General features: G+C 47.1%; 1 long non-coding RNA gene across 1 annotated transcript; it reads left to right on the top strand.

Annotated features, from left to right (window-relative positions):
* Nucleotides 1–281: 281 nt before the first annotated feature.
* On the top strand, nucleotides 282–10,442 carry LOC139057904 (uncharacterized). The gene is made up of 3 exons (XR_011513081.1): nucleotides 282–479; nucleotides 2,244–2,479; nucleotides 10,157–10,442. It is a non-coding gene; the product is annotated as an uncharacterized lncRNA (long non-coding RNA).
* The last annotated feature ends 1,652 nt before the right edge of the window (nucleotides 10,443–12,094 follow it).

Genomic DNA, 12,094 nt, shown 5'->3' with positions numbered 1-12,094 from the left:
AAAAGGAGAAGCAAAAGGAACGGCGCATTAAAATTAGGAAAACAACGAAATTCAAGTGAGACGTGACGAGTGAACACAAAACAAAGAAGCAAAAGCAAAAAAAAAGAGACTGTTTCTTCTCCTTCATTCAGATTCCCTAACACAGGCAAGTCCCATCAACGAAGCCTCCAAGCTGAGCGTCGGTTGGTCCGGCTCCGAGAGAACAAGACCGAAGAGCCAAATACAACAAAGAGTATGGAGGCGGCCGGATGTTCTGCGTAACCCAAGTCCGGATGACTGTGAGACATCGGCGTGGGTGGGAGTGTGCATGCGGGCGACCACGAAGGGATTGCGTGTACGTGAGCTCACTGTCCGCTGCACCGGCTCGTAGAATGCGCGTGACGCCGGGACGTCGACTTTCGCGATAAAACCGTGCCGGCGCCAACCTCGTGTCCGCAGGACAGAAGACTCCGTTGGAAACTACCGAAACCCGGTCGCAGGTATTGTGTCAGCTCGATTTCTTCCCAGGAGACGTGATCCTATTTTTTTAAAGTCTGTCCTCAGGACTTGAATAAAGTTCGTTGCCTGCCTTCCTGCCTGCCTACCTGCCTGAGGGTATAGCCCGCAATGTACTTCTAATTTATTCTGAAGTTCTGTTATATATGCAAAAGGGCTTTTGGCTCTTAAAGTAAGAGATATACGTTTTGATATTCTTTGATGAGAAGGGGAAGCCAATTCTTTTAACACGCATGAGCTACGGACAACAGCTGGATGTATATTATCCAATAATTTCGACAAGAACAACGATTATACTGTTGTAGCAGAAATATGTAACCTGTACATTTGCATATCACGTTTACCGCTTCAAATGCTCTAATACGGGCAGTTTACACAAGTGCGGTATCTGTTTTAGGTGTGGAGTCACTGTTTTGCAAACTTTGAGCCTTTCTTAACTATGAGTTTCCGCCAAGTTTCGTAGAAGCTATGATGCCCTAAATAAAAAAGATTCTGCTTCCTGCAGCCGATGAAATTAAGCTGTCCCTCTTAAACGCAAGAAATTTCATTCACCACAGCGGTTTTGTAGTGGGGAAATTTCTACACATAACGTGTACTTGAACACGGAAATGAGAGTTATTCTTATGATGAAACTTCCTTCTTAGGTGACGGGCCAATTTTACTGACTTTCAACTACTAACAGTGATAGGGTACTTTCTTCAATCGTCATGCAGAGAAATTCCCTTGTTCGAAACATCCCTGCTGCATCCGACCCATACTTCAATTGAAGCAGACAGGAGAAGGGCAATGAAAACTCTTCAACGGCATTCCGAAAGAGGCGACGTCGTTTTAAGCATAAAGTGCCATGTTCATTTGACGTAGAGCAAAATATGATCGCCTTCAGCGGTTCGCAGTAAAAAAAGCCCTTCTCTGGATGACTAAGAAGTTGTCCGAAAATGCTAGGTAAAGTTTTAAGTTTTAGCATGGATGCCTCGCCATGCGTGAGCGCAATTAACATGACGATAACCTAACGCTCTGGACGACCGGAGTCACAGATTTTGGTACATCCTCGTTTTTTTTTTCTCGCTCTTTTCCTTCACTTCAGAAGTTTGTTTGAAAATGGCAAAAACGTAGGAAGTACCAGTAGCGTAGAAAATGTACAGTTGGCTTCGGTTTGAAATAACATAATATTCGGTAGTGCTCGCAGAGCGTACAGTTCTTAATGGTCGTAAATTAATAAGCGAGATGCAAAGAGCAATTTAGCTTTTCTAGTCTTTGCTCTCTCCCATCTGCTTAAGTCGATGTGCGCTGTGAAATCCTCAATATCAACAGTCACACACTCGTTCCGGCTTCTCCACGGGCACGAGTGCGTGCACTACTGATTCTTTTTTTTTCTCTCGGTGTTATGAATATCCCTCGCATTACAGCTTCGCGCATGAAAAGCCTGTTTGGTTACGTTCAGTTTGTCTTGATTTCTCAATTTCGTGTAGGTAGTAGTTTCGTGCGTTTCTGCATGTCAGTGCATTTTATGAGGATGATGACCTTGAGGTAATTCATGGCTATGCCTTGTATAATGGGCCCCAAATTTTCGTATGTTCTCGTTAGTCGGCAGCGATTAAATAACAAGCTATGCGAGAAAGCCAACCTTATAGAAAAGGCCCATACATTCGCAAGATTAAGTTAATTATAACTACAAGGTGTTCTGCAGTTATCAAGCGCTAAGAGAGGCCGCCGCCTGCTTTGTGCATTTGCCGTATCTCTTACTGTAGGTTCCGTGTAATGATGGCACTGTCATCGTTCCCAATGGCCTTGCTCACCGTGGTGCTGATGGGGGATGCTGTCGTCAGCAACCAGTTCTACTCTGTGTATTACCACATTCGCCTGCTGGAGACCGACCGTGTCTACGGCTGCCTGCAGTGCTTCAAGCTGCCCTGTGCACAACGGGAGATACGGGCACGGCCGCTAGAAGGACCATTGCAGTGCTGCCGTGCTTGCACCGTTGTTGGTGGGTACTATCTTAGGGTACGGTGCACTTAATTCACTTTAAGGCGAATAGCGTTCTTTGCATACAGAGACCCCTTTTCTTTCCAGATATTTAGCTACGTCGACAAATCTATGGGCTAATCCCGGAGATAATGCAGTAAAAAAAAATTGCGGATCCCACGCGCTGTGGTAATAGTTTAAACGAAGGTTCGATTTTGGTTTGTGAAAAACGAAGTTCCTGCTTAGCGATCCTTTGCAGATCGGGATCACACAACCCAGTTCGATACATTTCTTTGGGAAACGCATCGACCAACATAAAGTGGTTGCGCTTGATCATGCACATATGTCAAGAATGAAGATGATGGAACCACCACGACGGTATGAAAATGACCGCATGACGACTATGCAACAACGATGATGGAATGAAGATGACTGCATGATAATTGCACGACGACATTGGAATCACCAGGATAATATAATGACAATGGAACGACCACGACGGCATGAAGACGTTGCAGTGATGACAGTCGCCATGACGCTCATGGGATGTCGGCGCTAAAGTGAGGACGATGGTAAGGGGGTGACGGGGTGACGACACTGTGTCGCCGATTCTGGAGTGATGCCGATAGTGTGACGACCACAGCATGTAGACGGTCTGCCTACGAGAATGCCGGAGCTGGAATGACGATGACGTAATGAGGACAACTGGATGACGATGCTAAAATGATTGGAATGGTATGACGACGGAATGTGGACAGTTTGAATCACTACTACTAAATCCGTCGTCATGGCGACGTCATATGCCATTGTCATCAGTGCAATGTCTTCGTGCCGTGATGCTGATGGTAAGCCGACGACGGTTTAAGGAAGGGAATGATGGAGATGGAATGACGACAACACCATGACAATGCAAAAATTATTACGCTAGTGTAACGACGAGGACATGACGACAATGGGATGACGAGGGTAGAATGTTGACATCGAAGTGATGACATTAGGATGGCAGTGGAACCACTACGAAAAATTGACGACACTAGAACGACTACGATGACATGACGGCTATGTGACACGAAGCAATGATGACAATGTCATGATGGCGATGGAATGACGATGACGGACTGATGACGATGACAGTGTGACGACGACACATCGAAAATGGTGGCATGATCAAGGTTGACGTGACACAGTGACAGTGACAGAGCGAAGACGACGGAAGGACGACCATGACATGACAGGGGAGGAACGATGACCACGGCATGAAGGCGATGAACTGACAACATCGCATGACGACGACGGCGTGTAGGTGTGGGAGCTCTCGTCCACGCTCACGTGCATCAGCTTCCACCGCGGCTGCCCTGATTAGCGATAATATATCCGGCGAATTGCACTGCAGGCTGCATCAGGCTGCAGGAGTGACATTGGTCCGAGGATAAAGTAGTGATGATATAACTTTCAGTATGACACTCGCAATCGGCAAGGGCTATTCTGCAGGACAGCAGCCGCCAGCAGCAGCAGCAGCAGCAGCAGCAGTTGAAAAGTTGAATAAAGAGGCCGAAAATGAAGATGTGGGCTAATTCGAAAAGTAGTGCAGTCTAAAATGTAGGCCGTTTGGTGGGTATGTGTACTAGGTATGTACCGCTCTTCAATGAACCTGTTTGACATCAACTTGCGTATGTGTCACTGGGTACGTGCTGCTATACAAAGACTCTCTTTGACGTCAACTTGGGACACTGTGTATGTGCCAGTGGGTATGGACGGACTTCACGACAGCGCCGCCAGAAGTTTAATCATGTCCAGAGAACCAAGCTGTAGCTCTACACGCCCTATACATGACGTGTTTACTCTGTTCGTATGCTTTGATAGTCATCGTAGATGAGTTTCGCTCCGACTTTTTACGTGTTAGCATTCTTTGGGTACTTCACGCACTTTACTTTTTCCCGCCTATTTAGGTCACTGGGTAGTCCGTGGTCAAATGGGTAGCACATCGGGCTGCTGTGCTGAGGTAAGAGGGTTCGAAACCAATAATCGGACCAACTTCGGTCGCTGATTATGTGGCAGTGCGTACATACGTGTCACTATTCAACGAACTTCTCTCGCGCCAGCGTGGGTCACTGTAGGTGCTGGACCGGGTAGGTACCGCTATTCGAAGAAACTCTTTGACGCCGGCTTGGGCATAACTAGGTATGTGCCACTGGGAATATGCCGCTGTACAATGACGAAAAAGATCCCTCAAGTTTATCCGATGCTGACCGGAATAAAATCCACGTCGCAAGGGTTCCCCAAGGACACCAACCCGATGCATTAGCAGGCTGCGCCACAATGCACCTGGTTTGTGCCGCTTTCAATGAACACTTTTCACGCAAACACTTTAGAGAGCTTCGCCACGAATGCACTGGGTACGTGCCACTCTTCGATGAACCTCTCGCCAACTTGGGTCACTGAGCATGAGCCACTGAGTGTGCGGCAAGCGAGCGAACAATTCTCAGCGTTCGCAGGCACCGGCGCGCCACGGTTCTCGTCTCGGAGGCCACGCGCGGGCCCCTCGGCAGCGCCACCAGATGGCACAGCGTGTCCAGAAAAAAGCATGAGAGGGGAGCCCGGTTGCCGCACAACGCGTTTTTCAGTGTCGTATACGCACCCGCGGGCCACGCATTTCGGAGTCCACGCTCAGGCGGCGCAGTGGAGGTGCTAGATGGCGCCGAGTGTCCTTAGAGAAGGACTGTGACAGCTTTTTTAGCTCAACCAGGCTAGGTGACTCTTCCGCGTCTTAAAGGGGATGCCAATAAATCATTATCGTCCTCGAAACAGGAATCCATGCACGGCGGCAGTGAGTTGTGTCGCTATATTGATTCAATGCTATAAGCGCATTACCGTCGACAGACATCACGACATGTGTTCTGGCGTACTTTTTCATTTTCTTAATGACCCCTCCTTGGGAGTATTGCATAATCAGCGCTGAGGTTCAGACGTGAAATGGCAGACAATCAGCTACACGTCATCACTTGTCATAATGCGCATTGAAATACTCGGCGAAGTTCGATGGAGAAACGATTTCCGTAATGCGGTGGAGTAGCCCGTTCCAGTGTGAAAATGATCGGCAATATAAAGAATTAGAGAATTTTGTACCACGGTTGCGTGGACAGGTTACTAGTAAGGGATGCCCTGTGCGAAGGAAAAGGCGTGCAAGACATGCGATGCGTGGTGACGCGAGCTGCAATAAAGCTTGTGAAAAAAGAATAACTGTAATACTGATAATCTGCACAACTGGTTAATAAAGGAAAAGCAAATAACTATCAAGTTATATAAAACTGCCATGAAATAGAGACTGGAAGTTTCAGAAAAACGGTGGTGCTTACTAAAGATAGGCGGGGCACATCTCTTGCTTCGACGAGAGCAGAGGTCAGCACCTAATATTTCCTGCTGATATGCCCCTAGAGTGGTTACCTGACTCAATACTGCTAATCTTTGGCGATGTGACTATAACGTGCTCATTCACCGTCACATTTTTTTTGGAAACACAAACGGCATAGAAGATGGACCACTGGTTTACTCTTGCAACCTACCTCGGCACACAAAAAATCACGAGACAAGCTGTTTGAGATGACCATTTGGGGTGTGCAATTACTACATTTTCTCAATGCTGTTTTCACGGTGTTGTGCTCCGCTTGAATTTCAAGTTTCAGCAGAGAGAACACCGCAGAGCCGATATAATGGTGGATGCAAAGTTCGTTCATTTGAACTATTCTCATATAAAAGAGCGTTTTAGTCCTCACCTTACCGCTAATTATGTACCTACCGTTTCCGGTTTTCTTGGTCACCCGTACACTCTGGTTACCGGAGAGGCATACGGCAGCAAAAACACTAACTGTGACATCCTGTGTGGGTTCGTCTAACCACAATGCTTTATACGCGTTTTCGTGCTACGTAAATGTTCTTGTCGAAAAAAAAAATATTTTTAAGAGCCAACGTGTACGCGATGGCGCAGCTGCCAGAACTTAACACCAGCAGCGGTGTAGAGCTCATTGGTTGCTGCAATAACAACTCTGTGTAAGTCTGGTTGGGCTCTGTGTCACCCGGTGGCACCACCGACTCGGCACCTCACCCTTACGTCCCCGGTAACCCACTAACCTCGAAAGGTGAGAAGGTTGCGGCCAAGCTGAAACTGTCTAATACTGTTGCTGTAGATAATAAAACACTGTTTAACATCAATCGCCCGTTTTTCTTTGTGTGCCCCCTTTTTTAAGTATATGTATCATGTCTCAAGCAAATGTCGCAGAGAATTACTAAAGCTGGGTAGGTTGGCACTGATTCATATTAACTGCGCAATAACACGAGGACTAAGAAAGAACATGCGACAAAATGCGCTCTTGTCGCCTGTTCTTTCTTAGTCCCCGTGTTGTTGCAGAATTGATATGATTCTCACAGACTTAAGGGATTATATAAATTAAAAAACGTACCCGAAAATGTTACCTTTCAGTGCGGCCATTATCGGAAAAAATTAAACGACAAATGAATCGACGTATACTTCATTTGAAGCCCACATCCTCCCTTGATGAACACGCGCCAATCATGCCCAATTCTGCTCGTGGTTACGAGCCATGTTTTGAGACGACGACGATGACGGCGACGACAAAAACAACAACGACAACAACAACAACAACTCCAAAAGGCTTTTCTGTGAACTGTGATTCAGATGAGAGTCTAACGTGCCGTACCCGAGTTTGTGCGGGCACCGATGACATGTGTTGTCCGATTAGTGCTTGTATGACTGTAGTAACGAGGGTATGGCTTTCGGCTGCAAGGTTTTCGAACGAAAAATCTGCGGATCCGACGCACTGTGGGAGGCGATGTAATCGAAGTTTTGTATGCTGTTTGCTTTGCTTGACGATAATTAAGCGGTGATATTGGCGGCGAATGTGTAATTTCTTCAGCGTTTAGTCCAATACGATAGTGGTGAGTTGATGTTAAACGGTACCTTGCGTGCACCACTGCTGTCTGTCTGCGTAGTCCACGGACCACACAGCGAGAAGTGCTTGCTCGAGGCGTTGTCGTGCGTCATTGTTCATAATCTCTGAGAGGGTTGAGCATTATCATTGCGTCGGATGGCACATTGCATTGTAGCAACGGCGGTCTGCACCACGTTTCGCTGCGTAGCGAAGGCGCTCCAGTTCCGCGCTACGATTCTTTCAGGCCTGAGTGTCCTCGCCGCTGAGTGAACGCTTCGCAGCCATTTTGCTGGCGCGTATTCACGTGCTCACCTTGAATACGTGGCTAGCACGCTGTTCAGGCGCCAACTCCAAGGTCTCTCTTCAAGCTATGAGCGATTGTGATGTTTACACCATCAAAGCCCAGCACGCGACCTCTACAGCCCGGCACCTGCATTTTCGTCGCATACGAAAGCAAGCCGAGCACGAGCCATACGCACGAACTGTGAAACGCCGCGGCGGCGGCGCCGGTCGGGATGGATGGATGAATGCTAGATGCTATGAGCGTCCCCTCTGAAACGGGGCGCTGAGTAGCGCCACCATGCAGGCTCTTGTTATATTGCTTAATGCCCTACTCGTATTTTAAAGAGATAGAAAAACACACCAACCAACCAACAAAAAAAGACAGGAAATACAGAATTCCCAGCGTCAAGCTTTCTTTACCACTATGGGGAACTCTGTTTTTGTAAGTCTCCGTTGTTTGTGGCCTCCCTACTTTAATGCCAGAAAACTTCCAATCACCTTTTACTAACCTCTATAGCGGACATGTTGACTTTCCCTCTGCTATCGCTGAGCCGAAGGGCTTCCAGAAGGCCAGAGGGCCTGAGGATGCGCGGAGCTACGCGAGCGCCATCTGGTGGTGTTGAAAGAAACCCAGCGGCGCGCGCGAGCAAGACCACAGCAGCAGCGCCCGGAAAGTCGGGAGAAGAGGCAAAGAAAGCTTCGCTTTAATATTTATTTAGTACACTAAAAAGAATTATCAGGACGCATGTGATCTAGCATTGTCTGTCCCTATTTGCAGGATCACTGGCAGTGCAGGTCAAGGCACGGATGCGTCACAACGAAGGAAAAGAATGCAAATTAGCCCAGGAGCAAAATTATTTTTTATAGCGAAGCCATGCATGGCTAGGATTCTGTGCAGTTTTCGTGTGCGTCAACAAAAACTACAATCATCAATGGCTGATACCCTCGTAAACGAGCAAAAAATGCAATGGCTCACAGCCCCGTAAGGCAGGGGCTACAACCACTAAACAAAGTGAAGCGAACATTGATTACATTCTTACTGATCACGCATACAACATAAAGAACAGCATATCCAAAACTGTCATTGTCTCATGGCTCATACCCACGCAAGCAAGCAAAAAATGCAATGTATCATAGGCCCGTAAGGCAAAGGTTACTAGCACTTAGTCAAGTGAAGCGAACATTGCTTACAGCCTTTCTAATTACGCATACAGCATATAGAACAGCATGTAGAAAACTGTCATCATCAATGGCTCATACCCCGGAAGCAATTACTCATACCCCCAGAAGCAATAGCTCATAGCCCCATAAGGTTCATGGCTACTCACTTTGCGTGGGTTAGTTGAGATGACACTACCCCTGTGACCATCGTTGAAGGCTTCAATGTGGACATTTCAAAACCAGACGAGAAATGGTTCACTCACTTTGTGCTAGAAAATTTAGTTTGAAGTGCCACACCAAGCCAAGTCACTCAACTAAAAAACGGTCGTGTATAGATTTAACCTTGACCAAGATTCTGTATAAGGTTGTAACCGAACCAATCATTGTATATCACAACAATAAAGCCATTTGCATCAATATTGCAGCAATATTTGCATCATTTGATGCAAATAAATACATTTACCCTTAATTGTCTAACACTGTGTGATGATGTGCTATAGCTTGGCTGCTCATCCACCTTCACAGAGCGGAATGGCTCCTCACTTTTTCAATTTACATACGAACACGTTGTCAGTAAGAACATATTTAGAACTGAGATCTGTAAGAAACTGGAGGCTACTGATAATGCTTTTCTTTACGATTGGGAGAAGCTATATATTTAGCACGTGCTAAATCGAACGCTTAAAAATGACTTTCCACTAGATCGTTATGGCATAAGATTTCTGAACATTAGCAGCGACTACAGAGTATCGTACGGCTCGATAACGCTGAATGATCCGCGCTGTCTATATAGGAACGCCCGCACGGCGGGATTCCGCTGTGACCCGGGCGCTCTACCCGCCCGGCTGCTGTTCCACGAGTGTATGACACTTTTTGTATAAATGCAAGTTCTGCAAAAATGTGTTCCTGTGTTCCGTGTGTGTGTGTGTGTGTGTGTGTGTGCGTGTGTGTGTGTGTGTGTGTGTGCGTGTGTGTGTGCGTGTGCGTGCGCGTGCGTGCGTGTGCGTGCGTGTGCGTGTGTGTGCGTGTGTGTGTGTGCGTGTGTGTGTGTGTGTGTGTGTGTGTGTGTGTGTGTGTGTGTGTGTGTGTGTGTGTGTGTGTGTGTGTGTGTGTGTGTGTGTGTGTGTGTGTGTGTGTGTGTGTGTGTGTGTGTGTGTGTGTGTGTGTGTGTGTGTGTGTGTGTGTGAGCTATTCAACAAGACAGCAGCTGCACCCACACAGCAAACACGGGGTCAGGTGGGGCCGAGAGCGTACGCAAACGATCGGATCGGATCGTCATAACCACGCTTTCATTCTTCTTTTGCTTGCAGGTCCCGGAAGAGAGTGCTCCGTTTATCGTGAGCATACAGCGATCGTTTGCAAGAAAGAACACGTCTGCGACACCAACACGCAAGTTTGCGTGAAAGAGCGAGACCGTTGACTGGATATGCATTGATCGACAATAAAAGTCGGCCGACATCACCCAGACAACACCAAATGTCCTAAGGACGTCCCAAGCAAGTACCGAAGTCCCAAGTGCTAAAAAGGAAGTAATATGGATGTCCCATGGAGTTAAGCGAACGGATGTCCAATAAACGTCCCAGAATAGTACATGAACGGGAATGGCACATATGTGCTTATTTCACGAATATTTGATGTGCCATCCCAGTACACGTACGCGCTCAAATTAAGCTTGCGTAACCCTGCATACATAATATGCATTACGGAGGCGAGAACACAAAACACACGTTGGTCGTTGGTCCCACATTTATGTATACATTAACCTTGGGCACTAAACCGGTTCAACTCCGATGGCGCACGAATGTAGTTCAACGTACACATTATTGGGGATTGAAACCATCCGTGCGACAGACCTGCTACTCACTTCCTACTTGACAAATTCTCGGAGAAGCGGCGAGCAGTTTTGGCAGTTTCGGTTTCAGTTCTTTTCTTTTACTCCATAACTAATTCCAAATAGGCAGGGAAAACACAATAAAACAAAAGCATTATTGTTAGTATTTAAAATACCGAATAGCTTCTTTTTACTTTTGCCCTTATTATATGTTGATGTAATGAGGAGGGAAGATAACCGATGGTCATTAAAGGTTACAGACTGGATTCCAAGGGAAGGGAAGCGTAGCAGGGCGCGGTAGAAAGTTAGGTGGGCGGATGAGATTAAGAAGTTTGCGGGGACGGCATTGCCACAATTAGTACATGACCGGGGTTGTCTTTGCCCTGCAGTGGGCGTAACCAGGCTGATGATGATGATGATGATGATGATGATGATGATATACGGCATGGCGGCTATGGCTGCTCTGTTGCCATGGTTTCGCATTTTCTCCCGTGGGTTCTGTGTTCGCATAGGTCCTGCATAGTTTCGGGGTTTCGCGCGCTTTCTCAAATAGTTTTTATAGTAGGGCTCGTGGAGCAAGCCTGCGTTTCAATCGAAGGTAAGTGTTGTCATTTGCTAACTGTTTCTGATCAGTCTGGCCTGCGGACATACGTGTGATGGCCTTGTTTTTCACCTCCTTTAGAGCTTACGGTTGTCGGGAAGCGCGCCATGGAAAACGAAGACGTTATCGTCGCATTTTTCATTTCTCCATTTTCGTAGCGTTAGTCTGCCGCTCTTAAAGTGCAGTCCAGTGCGATACTCTCAATGTCACTCGCGTAAACCACACTCACACATAAATTTACTGGCGATTGAGAATCTGAACAACGAAGAATACAAGCGAGCAGTAACGTCAGCGTGGCTTCCATGTCTAGAGCGACTGCCTACCGTCGCGTCAGCCAAGCCGTGCAGGCCGATGTGCGCGCAATATTGGCAGCTGCTGGCGAACATATTAACGCAAGGAATCTTCCTGCTGGTGTCGCTGCCACCCCCTTTCGGCCAGTGGAAGTTCGCGAATCACATCCGAACCTTTCGCTCGGCCAAGTTGCGAAGGGCAGCTATTGTGGCGGTGCGCAGGAATTTCGCAATGTGGACCAGTCTGGTGACAGCATACATAGCAATCACAGTTTTCCCGTGGATTAAAACACGTTGGCGGGCTAGTTGGTTAGAATCCATGGTAGAGTGGTATAAGCGCGACTGTACGAGGACGTAGGAAGAAACAGACGGACACAGCGCTGCACTTTCAACTGTAGATGTTATTTTCGCACGCATTGATAAATATATACCGTACGAGCGGAAACAAACCTAACAGCAAAAAAAAAGAACATTCAGTGGTGAATTTCGATAAACCGTACACGTGTGCAAGGCATGGGCAAAATAT

This window comes from Dermacentor albipictus, chromosome 3 (genome assembly GCF_038994185.2).
Source record: "Dermacentor albipictus isolate Rhodes 1998 colony chromosome 3, USDA_Dalb.pri_finalv2, whole genome shotgun sequence".
Classification (NCBI taxonomy): domain Eukaryota; kingdom Metazoa; phylum Arthropoda; class Arachnida; order Ixodida; family Ixodidae; genus Dermacentor; species Dermacentor albipictus.
This window is presented reverse-complemented; position numbering and strand designations above follow the sequence as displayed.